Here is a 17,794-nt window from a genome sequence, read left to right as displayed (position 1 = left end):
GCGTGGGGCTGTGAGGCAGGGTGACGTGTCACAAGAATGCTAACCTGAAATAAGACTCATTTTTATGGTCATGTAAAAAGAAATTGCAGAGTTTTTTTCTCTTGAGCACACTTTTCTGTGATAGACTAATTTTTATCTTAGTTCAAAAATTTGTAACGTTTTTTCACAGTTTGGGATACTGCCCCATCCAGCCCCGAAGCCGGTCGATGTCACGGCGGTTTCCGCAGGTGGGTGGACCTGCTCCCCTGTGTCGCCCAGGGCTGGCCTCCCGCCCTGAACGCGCCGTGACTCCGGCAGCTGGCGCCTCGTGAACACTGGACATGATAAATGAGGGCGAGGCGGCAGAAGGTCTTTGCAAAGTTTAATGAAGGATTTATCTCTGGAGGGTAATGTTCCTCTTTCTTTTACTGGGATGAGCGTTTGATAACCTCTCATTGTGCTTTTGATAAATTGCACCTCACCGTCCTAACTGGAGTCACGAAGTGGGAAATTTTAGAAACAGCTAAGCAAGGCCTGGTTACCTCCAACGGCCTACGACTCGGTATCTGCATGGCTCAGTTGGCCGTTTGCAATGCTTTTAATTGTTGGACTGAGAAGAACTGCGCCGTGGACGCTCCCCTCTGCCAAGCTGTCCCGATGGGAGGGCCGCCTCAGACATCCGGTTCGGGGCGCGTCCTCCACGGAGAGATGCCCCGGGCCTGGTCTGCGGTCCTTGCAGCCACAGCAGTCAATTCAGACCGGACAGGTTTCGATGGGATTGCATTCTCATACACCCACATGGGTGAAGACTGGAAAGACAGTTACCCAGCCCTACAAAAATAGAAGCATTTTAAAACTCCCGAAGAGAATTTGATTACAAAGTAAATGCACATCTGAGGTGAAAAGTCAGACAACACACAGACATATGAAGTAGACATGAAGCCGGCTCCACCCCCAATGCCCCAGCGCACCCCGCCCAGGCTCGCGGGCACCCCACACACAGACCACGCGTGACACGCAGCACCTGCTCCGCCGGCTGCAGAGGAGACATTAACACGGAAGTGTAAATATTTGTAGGCGGTTCAACATATGTTCTCCTAGTTATACTATCAAATACACATGTATTTAAATATGTAAGTATGCTGTACCATTAACTACGCATACCTAACTGTGTCTATTATATAAAATGCAAAATCGTATAATTTGTAATAAAACATAATTCACGTAACATATAACTTACATAACATATCACTTACCTAAAACTCACACAGAATTCTCACACCGTCACCCCTCTCGGCCATCACATCACGGCGGCAGCACGGCACGAAACACTGTACACTCTGCGTGTGGGTCCCGCTCCTGCAGCACACGGGACATGGGACCCCTCCCTGCTGCTCGGCTGGCTCCACATGGTGTCGCTGGCGTGTCAGTCCTCCCTCCAGGGCGCCCGTCCACGCTGGGGGCTCGCCTGGCCGGGCCTGGCCGGGCTCCTCCCCGCTGCCCGGAAGCTCAAGTCCTGCTCTACTTTGTGGACACTGGTGTGAGCGCCAGCCACCCCTCATTTCTGCCACTCAGCCCAAGCTGCTGTCGGTGTGGGTGTCCCTGGGCTGCTGGGAAGGATTCTTCTGCCCCAGTGTTCAGAAACGGCAGTTGACCTGTCAGAGGTCAGGCCGTGGAGGTCACAGTGAGCCCTGGGCTGGAACCTGCCTGGGCCCCACCTGCCTGGGTCCCACCCGTGGCTGCCACCACCGCAGCCCATGGCCACGGTCAAAGGTGGGCTCAGGACGGCCTGAGAGGAGAGGCTGGGAGCTGTCGCTCTTTCACGTGAAATTTGTTGGCGACCAATTCATTTTTTAAAAATCGAGATTAAACAAAGTGTGGAAAGAAAAAACATGTCTGCCTGACAAATGGGAGCCAATAATAAAAAAAAATCAAGATCTGACGTAGAAGCGGCCCAAGTGGACAAGACTATGGCTTCACTGGGACGCCTCTGAGGGCCGCACAGCTGTGCCCGTGTGATGGGACTCAGACCAGCGTCCCTTATTCTTCCCCAGACGGCCGTCTTCGTCTCAGAAGTGCGCCAGCGAAGTGGCACACTTTTTCACCCTGCCCACACGTTGGACAGTTTGAAGTTCCTGGGACTCCTCTCCTTCTTTCCGGAGGGCAGCGGCCAGCTCAGGAGACGACCACCGGTGTCTGCTGGGAACTCGGAGTGGGCGGCGGTCACTCAGGCCCTGCCCCCCTGCCCCCAAGGCTGCAGATGAACACCCCAGCCGGAGGGCCAGAGCTGGCGCACACTGTGCCTGGCAGTTCCGGTGCAGGCAGGGAATTTCGGGGTCATCAGAAGGGCCCAGCAGGATGCATCAGGGCTCTGTGCCCAGGGGGTCGGGGTGCACACGCCACCCCCCAGACCCGCCCCTCTGAGCCACATGCGCAGGAAGAGCCGAGGTCCACAGACCGTCCCGGTCACACGCGCACGGGGAGTCGGAGGGTGCACGGCGTGCCGGTTGGTGAGACCTACGGGTTTGCCCTTCGACCTCTTACTGTGATTCATGACAGGACACTGTGCAGCGCACGCTTCCGATCCCCAGGGAAAAGGTGGTGTTTCCTCTAGAAAGAGAGCTGGGGGTGGTACGTTTGTAATCGTCTGTGCACATAGACCTACTTACTCAGCCCGGGCATGAAGGACGCATGTGCTCTCGCCTGGAGGCCTCGGAGGCCACGGAGGCTGCTGGAAGCACTGGGGACGCCGCTCCCCGTGGGCTGCACGACCCCTCCCACCCACACCAAGCCTTTCATCCGGGGACGTGAGGTTCGCTCAAGTGCTTCCAGAATAAATATTTCCTAGACGACGCGGATGTTTTACTAAGTTAGACAGCAGCGTTTGCTTTTAACTGTGTGTTTTGCATTTTACAGATAGGAATTCACAATCCCTACATGCTCACACACAGATAAACACAAAGTTTATTTAGAGGCAGATGGAAATGAGGTTACTGCAAGGAGAGCAGGAATTTGGCATGTCCCAAATTTCCCAAATGTGGCTGCGGGGTAGACCTCAGTCCAACCACAGGGGGTGGGGGCGGAGTCTGAGTAGCTGCGGATCTGAGGGGTGAACGCCACCGCCACCAGAGCTGCCGGCCCCTCTGTGACCGGCTCCGCTTGCACCGCAGTGCGCCCTGCAAGCGTGTTTGCCAAGTGTTGGGGTGATTTGCAGATGTGGACGCTCTTGGGGCAGCCCCTGTGGCACCAGAAGGGGCCTCTAGTGTGACTTCCCGGAGCTCACCGCCGGGTTGAGGCGGCGTCTTCAAGTCATGATACTTGGCGTCTGCACGGGGGCCTTCGCGTGAGGGGTCTTCGAGAGCCTTAACATTAAGGGACTCAGTCACTCTGTGGCCTTCAGTGACAAGTTTAATTCCGCTCATTTCCAGAACGGCAGGGTGTAGGGAAACTATTAACTCGCCAGCCCCAGGTCACCCAGATAACCAGGCCCCACAGGTCGGTGTGCCCGCCAGCCGGCCCTCCCCGCACCCGTCTGGGAGCGAGCTGCCCGCCTGGGGCCCTGCCGGTTTCTCCCGCCCGGGTGCAGAGCTGCGCGTCACAACTCAGAGCTCAGGCACCATGTCTGGAGGGGCCGTGAGCCCCACCCCTCTCCCAGGCCCCAACAACGGCCACAGAGCAGTTTTAGAGAAATGCCACTATCCTTCAGCAGAAAGGGGTTCAATCTCCTTCTATCACAGACGGGGGCCCTCCGTGGTGGGGCTCCTGGCTTCCCTGGCCCCCATCCCAGCTCCCCCCAGGCTCTGGCCTCGGGTCTCCCTGGGGGCAGGGTGTCTTCAAATCCCCTCTCCAACACCCCCCTCTCCTCGCCTCTGCCTGCATCAGCCAGGTCGCACCCCCGGGGGGCCTCTGAGCTCCTCCAAGCCCCACTTCCACACTCACCAAATGGGACTGTTAACGGATCGCACTAACAGTGCAATCTTTTACACTAAAAGCGTAAAACAGGAGTAACTCTGAAGACACGGGTAAGCCTGTCCGTGCCCACCAACGCCCGAGTCTGGACGACTAGTCGGCCGGAAAGTCCACCCAGTTTTCCCACGCGAAGGCTCTGGGGCGCTCAGTGGTCTCTGACTTCCCTGAAAACGGTTGTGTTAGACACTGTGACAGCTGTCCGATCGGTGTGCATTTAGAGGAAACTTTTCAAAATTGGGGAATGTTTGCGTAGCCATTTTAAAGTTAAAGAGAAAATAATAAGTAACATTTTCAGCATATTATGTTTTATTACTTCAAGAAAGATAAAAGTGCAACTGAAGTGTAAAAAATCAAAAAAAGATTTGTGCGGCGTGTGGAGAAAGTGCTGTGACTTACTGAACGTGTGAGAAGAGGTTTGTGAGTTCCCTGCTGGACGGTGCTGGACCCTGGAGCATCGGGCAGACCACGTGAAGTTGGCGGTGATCAAATCGAGACATTAACTGAGAACGATCCATGTTCTACCTCGTGGGAGATCACTGACGCACTCCAAATATCCAGATCAACAAGTTATTGGTGAAAACGAAAAATGCCTTTTATTTCACAGAAAACACTGGATGGACTTTCTGGCCAGCCCAGTGCCTGTCCCTGTCCCCATCGCCCTCCCCAGCCCCACCAGACCCCTCCTCCCAGGCCCTCACTCACACCCATGAGTGCCCCCACCCAGCTCCCATAGTGCCCCTCCGGGAACAAGGCCCCCGGCCTCCCTTCCCAGGGAGCTTGCACAGAGAGCAAGTTTTCGGGGACTGCTGGCCAACAGAGACTCGCTCTCTTACCCAAGTGCGACTTCACAGGAGTGCACTGACTGCCCGGCATGAAGACCGCTGCCCACCTGCAGACTGACTGCTGCTCAGACGGCCCCCACGGGCCCTGACCCCACTACCAGATCCCACCACTGCCCAGGGCTCCTGACCAAAAAGGACCTGCTGAGTCCGCCAGGGCAAAGCCCTCACCTGCAGCAACCACTGCGGAGAAGGTGAGAAGGACTCACCTGAGCCGAGTCTTAGCCCCAGTGTCCCCCCCCCAACCCCACACTCAGAGCCCAGCCAGATGAGGTGGTGGGGAGGAGGCCTGCTGGGCTGGACGGGAGGGGCTGGCCCCCGGGACACTGGGGCACTGGGGAGGGAAGGACAGAAGAGGGCGTGTTTATCCCGTCCTCAGGGAGTGCGCTCTGCCTCACAGGCCTCATCCCTCCACAGGCAGCCCCTGGGCGGAGGGCCAGTGGGGTCGGGAGCTGTGCCCGTGGGTCTCCCCTGTGCAGCTGGTTTCCGCAGCCACAGAGAGAGTGAAACAGAAGAAGTGTCAGAGCGAAGACCACGCAGACACCTGATCGGGCTGGAATGCGCATCTTTGTAATTCGCCGCATCGCATTAATGTCACAAATGGCCGTTTAAAGGACCTATAATTGACTGCCTTTCATGCAGCCCTCTGGAAACATTTGGTCATTGAATCTCCTCATTTTCCTGGCACCTGGAAGGAGAAGCAGCAAAGCGCTTTGAGGACATTCTGACGGGTGGAGACTTGGGAGGGGCTGTGACTGATGCTCCCATGCAGCTGGTGGGGAGTCCCGGCTCCTTCCAGAAACCAGCCCCCCACCCCCGCCCCCTGTGCGGTGCTCCAGGCACCCAGCTGTGGGCCGTGAGGAGGCCAGGGCGCAGAGGGTGGCCTCGGGCAGCACCCCTGGGGCACTGCAGACTGTTGGGTGCCTTCTGTCTCTTCGCCGTACGGCCAGTGGGGCCATTTTTGCTTCATGGCGTCGTCATGTCACCCGTAGTTTGAGTCTGAGGAAAAGATTATGCAGCTGACTTGAAAATAAAGAAAGATCTGCGTGTAAGATGTGAGAACCACACCCCAACCACGTGCTTCGGGAGAGGGGTGTGAGGGCACTGGAAGGCCCAGAGGCGGAAATGTGTGTCCGAAAACCTGCGTCTAAATGAACACGCGCCGAAGGAACCAAAAGTGAGAGAGGAGACGGGGTCCGGAGCAAGGGGGCCACGTCTGCTGCCTCGCCCCGCAGGGTCTGGGTGTCAGAGCCAGGCAGGGAGGAGGCCCCGCAGGCTGGGATCCGGCGGGTGCCTCACTGGATCCCGGGCCCCACCCCGGAGTAGAGGTCAGAACAGTGAGCGTCTGGACCCCCAGGGGGGCGCACCGCCTCCGGCTAATTCCTGCGGAAGACCAGCTCTCCGGGAACAGGCAGGACCTGAAACCCAGGTACCTGGCTCCTTCTGGAGACACAGGAAGAGACTCGGGAGTGGCCAGGGCAGCAGGGTGGACAGAGACAGGCCCCCACGGCCTGCTGGGTAGGCCCTTCCAGTCGTTTATAAAGACTGACTGTCTGCCAGACAGACAACTGAACGAAAACTGAGGAAGGCCAGCTCAGTATTTTACCTTTATGATCTCAAATAATAATTGTGATTTTTTCAGTGACTTAGTTTTCATTTTCAACCAGATGTTTTAAAAATCTAAATAATGCTGTTTTTTTAACTTTATGGGTTTGTGCATCTGTTAAGTTTGTTATTTATTTTGTTATTTATTTTTATTTAAAAACATACAATTACTCCTCATATTTTTATGTAATTTTGAGTGGATTTATTCTCTTTTATTTAATGATTTAAGTATTAACTTTAGAAAATCTTTGAAACTTAACTTCGAGAAGTGTCCTCTACGCATCCGTGGAAGGAATGCATGTGACCTGAACAGGCTCAGCTCCACCAGACGGAAACCACAGCTGGCGAGTGTGACAGGACAGCGGTCCCGGCTGCCACTGAGGAAGGACAATTGTCCTTCAGCAGCATTAGGGAGAATTCCAGGGAAACACACAACAGTTTTAAAGCTACTGGTGCGCCCCTCTGGGGGCCCTAACGGGTAAACTCCCATGTCTTCCTGTGGCTCGAACAGTTGCCAGCTCTTAACAGAGTGTGTCCCCAAGCTCCCTGCGTCCCAGGCTGCTCTGCATTCCTCAGCCACGCCTGCCCGACTCACTGACCTCCACGTCCACATCTTCCAGAAACGCCCTCCCAGCACCCCCAGCACGGTGTCTGACCACGCACCGCGGCACCCTGCGGCCCACCAGGCTGACCCAGGAAAGGAACCGCCACTCCCAGGGAACGTGGTTTGGGTCTTCTCGCCTCCGGGGCTGTCAGAGAAGAAACACGTGCTGTCTAGAGCCACCAAGGAGAAGGTAACTCATCCCAGCAGCCACCAGAAGCACTGCTGGGAGCAGGAAGAGGGACAGAGAGGTGGCCCCAGCAGGGACACACAGGCAGACAGTCCTCGGGAGCACACTGTGTGCTGCCTTGAGGACAGAAACTGCTCCCCGGGGCCCTCGCTCTGCCCCGCACAGGCCCAGAGCACCCCTCCAGTGACATCGGCGCCCCACGTTCACCAAGGGGCAACCGAGACCCCGCCCTCCCCTCTCCTTCCCACCCAACGCCAGGAACCTGATGAAGTTCTCGGTGGCCAAACTGCAGGAGAGAAATCACGTGAAAAGAAAAGGCAGAACTGAGTAAACAAACAAAAATGACGCCTGGACAAATTGCCTAACCCTGGAGCACTGGGCATTGGGAGTTTGGCTGTTGCCGACTCAGAGCCCGGCCTGGGGCCTTCTGGCTGGCGCGGACCTTGGCCCTGCTGAGGACTGGGTTCGGCTGGGATCTGCTCTCCGGGTTTTCTACAAGGAACTCCAGGCACACACCGGCCAGGGCACTGGTTTGAATCAGAGCCCATGGCGTGGCGTGGCATGTGTACCGGCCCCAACGACACAAGCTTCTCACTCGCAGGTGAGGTGGCAGGAAGGTCAGGGATCACTGACACCTTGCTGGGGCTCGGGCACCACGCTGCGGGGACATGTGCGGTGACCCACTTAGAGATGCCTGATCCACAAATGGGTGAAACAAAGGGATGGAGGAGAAGCCAATGAAACAGCCCAGCAGAGGCCCTGAGGGCGGAGGCACTGGAGGCCTCGGCACACGGCCACTCTCTCCGACCCCGGGCTGCTCACAGCCTCCCCGAGTGTGGTTTTCTCAGGGAAACCTGAACATGCCCACAGAGGGCGGGGCTGGGAGGGCACGGGGCAGTGTTGGGAGGAGGGTTCAGCAGAGGCTGACTAGGGGTGTCTCTCCTCAGCACCGTGCAGGTGGGCCTGGGGCGCGGTCCGGCCCCTGGCCCGCACCCCGCTGGCTCGGGCAGGCAGCGGAGTCCCTGAGCGGAGCAGCCTCTCCTTCGCCCACGGGCGTCGGCTCTGGGGGCGCCCGCACTGGCTTTGCGTGCGAGGAAGATGCTGCCACACTTCCTTCCTGCTTTGTTGCCAGCTGCCTTTCCGAAGATGTGTTTGATTTAACATCTGGTCTTTGGGCCACGAGTTGCGTCCAACACCCGTCGGCCCCTCCTGACCAGAAACGAGAGCTCACTTACGTGCTCACGCGTCCGTGGGGCTCATTCTCAGAGCAGCTGTGTGCCTGGTGCACTGCTGGGCTCTGTGAAAATCTGGGCTCCTTGTTGCTGCTTCACAAACCGTAGAACAGGGTGTCCAATAAATGAACAAAAATATACCGAGACATTCCTGACATCTGGCAAAACTTACATCTTGTCGGGGACAGCGCTAATCGAGTGTTCCGAGGTTCTGGAACTAAACGAGTGTCATCTGCTCCCGACCCTTCTCGGATCAGCACTGGAACCTTGAGAGAAGAAGCGCTGTCCCTCGTCACCGAACCTGACCAGAGTCCAGGACGAACAGGACCCCGCGCTGAGAGGTGGCAGCGGGCGGTGGAGGCAGCGCGCACATCGAGGGGAACCGCAGGTGAACAGCTGCGGCGGAGGGGAGCCCCGGGCTTGAGCCCGCCGGCAAGTGGCTGTTGGGCCGAGAGCCCTGCTGGGCCAGCGCGGTGGCGGGGCAGCTGGGGCAGCGTCCCGTCCACCGATGGGCGCTGGGTTCTGACGGGGAGCGAAGACACGGGCTCACTCAGCAAGGCACACGCTTTAGAAAAGTCCGGAGCGAATTCGGCAATGATTTGAATTGCTTGTATTTTATCTTTTTAAGAAACCGTTATTGAATTTAGTGGGGTGGCCTTGGTTAATAGAATTACATAGGCTTCAGGGGTGCGGTTCCATGGTCCGTCATCTGTGTCTCGTACTGTGCGTTCTCCACCCCCAGTCAAGTCTCCCTCACCACCGTGTACCCCCTTTTCCCTCCTCCGCCTCCCCCACGCCCTGCCCTCTGGGCCTCACCAAGCTGCTGTCGGGGTCCCTGGGCTTTTCTCCATCCCTTCACCTTTTCTCACCCAGTCAGCTCCCCAACCCCCCCCCCTCCCCCGCCGACAGCAGACAGCTGTTCGTCTGTCTGCTCCAAGTCTGTTTTTATTCTGTCACTTTCGCTCCTTAGGCTTCTCACCTAAGTCAAATCGCAGGATGTCGGTCTTTCTCCGTCTTAGTTTTCTTGGCAGAATGCTCTGCAGTCCCATCCACGCTGGGGGGAAGGGCAGGGGCTCCTTCTTTCCTTCGGCTGCCCAGCGCTCCGTTGTGTGAGTACGCTTTGTATCCCCTTGTCCACCCGAGGGGCAGGGCGGGCGGGCGGGCGCAGGGCTGTCCCAGACCCGGGGCATCGCAAACGATGTTTAATGGGCACAGGGGCGTGTAGACCTCCGAACACAGTGAAACGGGCACCTAGAGCCCGAACGTGAGTGAAAGCAGAATCCATTTATTTCCAAACGCAATCTGTGAAGCGTTAGATTCTGACGCCTTAAACTGGGAGGGCAGCTCAGGCAGAACTGCCTTTTTAAGGAGCCTGGCCCAGTTCCTGTGTGATATACTGAACCTGTGTGTACAGGTTCATGGCGAGTGTAACAGGGATACTTGTAAGGTTTGAATTATGGCTGAAAAATGTGCGTGCCTGAAAAAATTTAAATGGAAGTTTGCACACAAGGAGGAAAAGTGTCCACCTGGACCCTGACACCGTGAAGCCCTGGGACCGGCACGTGAACCTGAAAGGGTTGGACTCGAGGTGCAGGTGGGCACAGCCCTTCCCAGAACCTCGCCACACACGCCCTGGTGCTCGCTAGCCAGGGCACCGGGGAGGGGGCTGGGGCCCGGCACGGGGGGTCCACAGGGCGACATGCCGTGCATCCCCCCGCCACCCGGCTGGCCTCCCCACCGGCACCCAGCCGAATTTTCATTAGCCTGAAAGGTCTGCAGAAAACGGGTTTAATTTTCATTTAATGTGCTTCACCGTGGCTCTGACCTTCAAACATGGAAATGGCAAAGGAGGGGGCGTGAAATACGAGGAGAGAAAACTGCTGCCTGCTCCTTGTCCCTGTGATTGCGAAGTGCGGGAAGACCGTGTGACGATAACGCCCCACACTGTTAACAAGAAGGCGCCCAGCTCCCCGCCCGCACTGGTGCACCCCCAGTCCAGGGACGTTCCCCCACCGCCAACCCCCTGCGTCTCGTGCAAACGGCCCACTGGCAGCAGCCCAGGCACTGCGGGCGCACACCGGACTGCGAGGCGAGCCGTCGCTCCGTCGTTCCGGCAGGTTTGCTCCCCTGCTTCTGCCGTTGCAGGGAATCAGGCTCTCGTGCAGCTGTTGAAAATCTCAGGTTTGGAGTTGCGCTGTTAGGTGCGTCAATGCCACGGCACTTGGGTAAGAAAATTCCAGACCTTCTTAGAGGTGGACAGGTTGCCAGCATGTGACCAGAGGAGGGGCGGTCTGTGAGCCCAGTCACGGGAGACGCCGCAGGGGGGGGGGGGGGGGGCGCAGCGGCAGGGGTCAAGAGTCAGTCCCCTGCAGCCCAGAGCCCAGCAGCCCACAGACTGACCCTCCCCGCCCCACCCAACCCCGGGACACGTCCCGAGAAAGGCCTGGTGCACACCCGGGCTGCTCCTGGGCCACCGGCCTGCAAGATGCGCTGATGAGACCCAGCACCAGGGGAAGTGACGCCACCAAGAGATGAGGCGACCAGGACACACCCGAGGGCCAGGACACGGCGTGCGGCTCCGTGAGTAACTTGGGGGCCCCCCCGCTGTGGGCGAGGCTGGTCATGGACGGAAACATCGTCACGCAGAGCGTGGCTGCCCTCCAGTTAATGACAATGCATCCATTTGGGTTCATTAATTGTAAAAAAGGGCACATCTCTAATGCAAGGTACCAAAAATAGGGGACACTGTGGAGAGGGGGTTCTCCACACCATCTGCTCAATGTTTCCGTAAAGGTACACCTTTTCTAAAAATACAGACGCCCGTCACAGACCCTCTGCTCGCAGGACCTGCAGAAATGTGCGCCCACGCACGCCCCCCCGCCCACAGGTCTTACCTTATTTGTGTGTGTCACTGTTATATGCATGCGCCCCTGCACTTACGGGAGTTTCTCCACGTTCCTGACCTGGGTCCTCCGGCTCCTCTCTGTCTTGACTGACCTCGTGGGTTGTTGATGGTATTAATCATTTCAAAGCACAACTTTCAGCCTTGCGTTTCTTTTCCATATCACCTTTTCTTTGTCCTTAATTTCTGCTCCTTAAGATTACACTGGGATTCTTCCTTCATTCTTTTTCTGTCGAGATGGACTCTGAGTTTGCTAACTTTCGGCATTTTTCTTGGTGAATATTAGCATGAGAACAATAAAGTTTCACCTGAACACTGATTCGGACCCGCCCTGGCGCTGGAGGCTCTGGCCTCTGGGCTTCCACACTTACAGTTCCGCCTTTAAAGTCCGTCCTGGGTGCTGGCGCTTTTTATTTTAAACATTTGTGTGTGCCTCAGTCGGGTGTTTGCAACTTTCAATCCACAGCCTTTGCTGGGGTTTTCTACAGATAACACGTATTTCCCGAAATTCACATGCTCTCTGACGTCCTTCGGGGAATGACCAGGGAAGTTGTTGCCAGTGGGACACGTCCCCACGACTCGCTGCGAAGAAACCGGTTCTCTCTGAGTGGGCCCCTCTGCGGGGCGTGGCTTCCCGCCAGGCTCTGTGGCACAGGGTCTGTCTCCCTGGGCGTCGGCTCGGGCTCTGTCCCCATGTTCTATGACTGTGACCCACGGACAGGCAGAAGTCACCCGGGAACAGGTCACTGTGTTTTATTGTCGACTCACCTATGTATGACAAAGGTACCTTTTACAGCACCTAAGCACGTTTTTGGGGGGTGTGCTGTACAAAAGAAGAATTACAAGAGCATCTACGTAAGATGCCCTTAGGTTTCTGAGAAGAACGTGCCACATCACGTAACTGCTGTCACGTGACAGGGGACAGCCACGGAGATGTCTCCTTGTCCTGCCACAGGGCCGGGGACACGAGCCATCGGGAAGGACGTGAGCGCCGGGCCTGACCCGCGTGGGTCTCACAGGGCACTCCCAAGCAGGCTGCACCGAGCTGGGGCAGCGCCTGGCTTTGCCACAGAGTGAGGCGCGTTAGGGGGCAGAGGGAGGGTGGGTAGGGACTGGCACGTCCTCAGGGGCCGGGGAAACGGGGTGCGTGAGGCAGGCGACACTGTACTCGTGGGGCGGGAGGCCCGTCGGCGGCCCATCCTCCCAAACGCTGACGGGAAAGTGCGCAGCGCCCGCGCCTCCCCACGGAGCCTTCCTGCAGGGCGGCAGGGCCCAGACAGTGACGGACCAGAGAGTGTGCCCGGACACACGCCCAAGTGCCAGCAATGTGCGTGCGTCGTAATTCTCAACTCCCTGAAGTCACTTTAAAATTATTTTGTAGCTAAAAAATGGAATAACTAATATTAAGTTTATGGAGTTCAAGATGAAGCAAATAATATTAAGGTCCAATTATACTGCATTTTCTTGGTACAGTGAACAAATAAACAAAGTTTTAAGCCCTGATTTATTGTGGGATAATATTAAAATGGTGCATGAATATCAATTAAGAAGGCAATTACTTTGTAAAGGAAACCTTGCGTTGACCTCCCTGGATGTCTCTGCCCAGTCGCCGAACTGCGGTGTTGAGCCTGGTGACTGCTGACCCTGCTGACGCACCAGGCACTTACGGAGAGAGCCATGCACAGCCACCGGGCCCCTGGAGGATGTTGGCACAGGCGAGGGGAGGGCACACGGTGGGGACAATAACCCCATAGCTCGGTGTTGCTGTGGGACAGAACGGGGCCCAGCAGTCTCCTCCCCTCCCCTCAGGACGCGATATGACGAGCCTCCCCACCAGGGACGCTGCGTCCTCGGGGCAGGAAGAGCTGAGTCCCCGAAGCAGAGGTTCAGTCCTCACCTCCCGGGCCCGGGGGCACCGTGTGGCTGAGGAAGGCGATCTGGGAAGGGGACCGTGAGCCTCTGGGAAGAACACCGTTCTCACCTATGCGCTGCCCTGTTTGCAGAGGAGACACTGTCCCTTAACACAGTGGGCAGGCGGTCCCAGGGCAGCCGGGCCTCCCCCTCACAGCTGAGAAAGGTGCGGAGGCACCCAGGGGTCCCTGCCTCACCTGAGCAAGTAGCTACCAAGGCCCGTCACAGGGTGGGGGACAGGCCTCACCTCCCGCTGGGGGGGCCGGAGAAGCAGTCCATGCCCAAAGCTCGTGTTCCAGACCCTGGCCCCACACGCCCCACCCACCACATCCGGGGTGTGGCCCACAGGCGCCCCCCTCCCACTGTCCTGCACGGCCAACTCTGCACTGCCCTTTAGTCCCTTCTGAGACCTCCAGCGCAGACCCGGGACAAGCAAAACAAGCCAGGCTTCGCTGCTCCCAACCAGCCCTCTCCAGCACAGCCGCAGCCCTCCTCCGCTGCTGGGACTTCTGCACGTCCACACTCTCAACGCGAGCTCCAGTCCGGCAAAAAGCCACTCACTACCCGTGGAACAGTGACGTGAGGGGACTGTGACCAGGAGACTGAGCGGGTCCTTCTCGATTCCCCGCGGCGCCTGGAAGGGAAAAGGCTGCCAGCCAGAAAACCCCTCCTCGCCGAGTCCTTCCGCGTCCTGTCTCACCGACCCAGGGACCCTCTCTCCCAGCCCCGGTGGGCACGGCAGTTTGGGGACCCCAGGCTCTGCCCTGAGCCCCACCGCATCCGCTGTTCCTCTGCCTCCCGCGGGGCAGAGAGACCGCACACAGGCCCCTGCACGCAGGGAGCGTTTGGTCTGAACAGGGCAGCTTTCTCTCAGGTGAGGGGGGGCATCAGGACAGAAAGAGAGGGGCTGACACCCCAACCCAAGGAAGAGAGCGCACACTTCTTAACTTTCACTGAAGTTTCGGATGGACCGCCCTTCAGATAACTCCAGGTTCACTCCGAACTACGTAGGTGATAGTGAGGACTTGCCCCCACCCCGTCTTCCCACTGAGCTCACTGGAGGACTCCCTCCCTTACCCACTTTCCTGGGCAGAACACACCCACTGAGGGACCCGTCGCCTGCCCGTTCTCAGCACCTGGCCTCTTCCCAGCAATTGACCTTTCAAAGCTTTAGTCCAAGGACACAGGGAGACGAGAGAGGTCGAGGGAGTGAAGGGAGGCCCCTGGGTGAGGCAGACACTCGGGGGGAGCCATGCCGAGACAGCAAGGACCCAGCATTGGTGGCAGGATGCCAAGGACCCCAGAGCTCCAGACACCGGCCCCTCACTGTGGTTCCGGTTCCGGGAGGGCATCAGCCAACCCTGCTGCAGAAGGTGCCCACAAACCTCCCCTCCCCTACCGGACTGGACCGTCGGCCACACGGCCGGCTGCACAGAGGCACCAGTCCTGGGGGCCCCCCCACTCGGGAGGGGCCCAGAGTCCGCGGGCGTGGGCGCATCTGTCTCCTCCCCTCTCCGTCCCTCAGCGCTCCCCCCCTCGCTGTGTTTCTTTCAAAAATGCGCGTCCATAGATGGATGTGTGTCACAGTGGCTAAAGCTATGAGAACATGAGTAGCCGACAGACGCTACTGTTACCACGCGCCGGGCGCCATCTCTCCCTTTTCCTTCTTACTGAACCGACTGGTGTTTCGGGAGCTGCTAGGTTCTCAGCAGAGATCCGTGGACACCAGCCCTCCCGTCTGCACACCCGCACAGCCCTGGGTGCCAGCAGCCCACGGCACCGTGGCCACAGCCCATCCACCTGTGTGGACACCTCAGCCCCCCGGAGCCCGTGGGCCACACCGGGACACACCACAGGGCTGCACATCGGGACCGACGTACAAGGACACATGCCCACCCCCCTAAAGCCCCTGCGTTCTGCTTGCTTGTCCGCCCCCCCCCGACGCCTGATCGCTCACGACCACCGTTGTCTCCTCCCAGAACGCCCCCGGTGGGACCCGCACAGCCTGTGGCCCTTTCAGATTGGCCCCTTTCCCACGGAGACACGAGTGTCCATGCCCTGCACTCTTTTCACAGGCCGCCGCCGCCTCCTCTCAGCGCCGAGTTACACCCCGCTGTCTGGAAGGGGCCCCTCAGTCACGCAGTCTCTGTGGTTCTCGTACACACGGGGCAGAGATCAGGGCAGGTGTCCGCATGCAGGCAATCCAGTCGTCCCCGTGACCGTGTTCATCCTCACCAGCGGAAAGCTGCCCTTAAAACCCAAAGACCTTAGGACGTTAATAGAAAGAAGTATGGGCAATGCTTTTGCAAAAGAGAGTTTATAAACATAAAAACTGGGGTAGAAATACGTGCCTCTAAATTGCTGCGAGACACGGGAATAGACTGAAATCTAAATTCCATGGCTACATGTTAGAACTTCTGTGTGCTGACCGGTACAGGGTGAAGGGGCCGAGGAGAGACTTCTCCGGGAGGCTGGTTTTGTCCCGTGAATTATTCATGAGGAGGAGGAAGTGGAGAGAGAAGCCAGAGGCAGGAGCCCACCTTGTCAGTCGTCACCTTCCAAACACCGGTGTTGAAGCAGCGCTCGCTGGCCCCCTGCTGGGAAGTGCACCAACAAGGCAACGTCGTGTCTTGTAGAACTCACGGTAACATGTAAGTCACTCCCCGGTGAGCTGCTGTGTCTGCTGAGAGGTCGCCCCAACTGTGGGGTTTCCCACCAGAGCGAGGGAAAATAGGGTGACTACGGACCCCCGGGGAGGGGATTTGACAAACGAGGACAATTTCAAACGATGTTCTTCTATCATCTGCAGCCTCGTGAGCCACCGGGGCCACATTGGCTTCGAGGACAATGGGCCCGAGACCTTGGGCACCGCCCCGGGGACAGCATGGCTCACAGGGCCTCCCCGGGCAGACCGGCCTGTCCCCTCTCCGTCCCACGCCCTGCCGGTGCGTGAAGAATGTGACGAAGACAAACTGGGTCACCCGAACTCATTCTAGGTGACCCGAGCTTCACTGGGGCCACAGATGCACAGCAATCACTGAACACACAGCGCCGGACAGTGTGCTGACCACAGGACGTCCACAGATGAGGTGCGCAGACCACAGTGGCAGACAACCCTGGGACCCGCACCGTGTTCTCTGCCATCTCCTAGGAGCTCCGTGTGCGTTCTGGCTCGGAAGTCCCAAGGTAGGCGTTGCTATGGTTGCTGTGGTTGCTATGGTTACCACTGCACCCATTATTGCTCCTCCCCTCAGGGCACAGGCCATGACGCCAAGCCTGGGACCTACTAAGACACTTCCCCCTTCGACGGCCATTTCAGTCCAAAACGGGCCATAGGAGAGGCCACAGGTCGCAGGTCCCATGGTGCCCTGAGTTTGCGATGAACAGATGACTCGGACGTGTCCTGGGAAACAACGGAATAACTGCCAACGCGGCCGTGGCCGTGGCTCAGGTGGAAAGCACGGACTGACTCTGTCTGGGCCCAGGCAGCGCACGGCAGGCCACGTGCGGGCGTTCAGGCTGCGGGCATGGGCGCAGTCAGGACCCATCTCTGCTCCCTGCCTCCCCTCACGGGATTGGAGGCCTTGGGAGGCCCCCCTCTCCCGCTGTCTCTGCCCCCAGACCTGGTCTGGGTCCCAGCAAGTCACCGACAGCGAGTCACCGAAGCCCAAGCGCCAGACCCTTTGAGCCGACAGAGCGAAGGCCCTTCCTCGCGGCGTCCCATCCTCGAGGGCTCCCCCCGATTTAAGGTCACCCGAGACGTCGCCCCTTTCTCTGCCGGTGGTGTCTTTGGTTTGCACGTGGGGCGGGGGGTCTGGCCAGGAGCCCCTTCTCAGGAGGGCGACCGCCCTGTAGGCCCTGGCCTGCTAAAGCACCAGCCAGAGAGGAGGGGGGCCCCTACCGGTCAGTCACTGAGGGACCGAGGGCATCGCAGCCGAAATGCCCCCGGGGCAGGACCACCGGGGAACCAACGCACTGTTTGCCGACCTGTTTCCTTACAAAACTGCCTCTTTTCCCACTTCGTGGTGATTAAAATGTCACCAATGCCAGTGATGGTGACATCAAGGAGGGACAGTGAGGCCACCCGCGGTCCAGTGAGCTGCCAGTGGACACATGAGGCCTGGGACAAAACAAGACCCACTGCATCCACACTGCAGGAGGGGCGCTCCCCTCACCACAGGCCAGAGACCCCGCCACGGGGCGTCCCCGAGCTCACGGCCCCGAGCTCACGGCCAGCCTTGAAGGCTTCGCGTGCTGCTGGGCTTTCTGGGCCCAATTCTCCGTCTGCTGTAACGCAGTCACTCCCCGGAATGCTGACCAGACTCCACCTGCCCTGGACTTCAGAAGCGGCCTCCCTTTGTGGATGGACTACAGTCAGCTCAACGCTGCCCGTGAGGACCAGGGAAGGTGCTGCCGCAGGGCACATGTGGGTCTGTCAGCAGGGACAGGCAGGGGAAAACCGCTGAGCGACACCCAGGGGCAGCCACTGTGGTCTGCGGGGCCCTGTCCTTGGCGTCCACCACCACCATCTCCTCATGGAAAGTCCCAGCGCTGATCTCAAAGTCG

Source organism: Sturnira hondurensis, unplaced genomic scaffold, assembly GCF_014824575.4.
Source record: "Sturnira hondurensis isolate 20B ecotype Veracruz unplaced genomic scaffold, ASM1482457v3 Scaffold0006496, whole genome shotgun sequence".
Taxonomy (NCBI): domain Eukaryota; kingdom Metazoa; phylum Chordata; class Mammalia; order Chiroptera; family Phyllostomidae; genus Sturnira; species Sturnira hondurensis.
The sequence above is the reverse complement of the archived record's forward strand: the minus strand, read 5'-3'. Positions refer to the sequence as shown.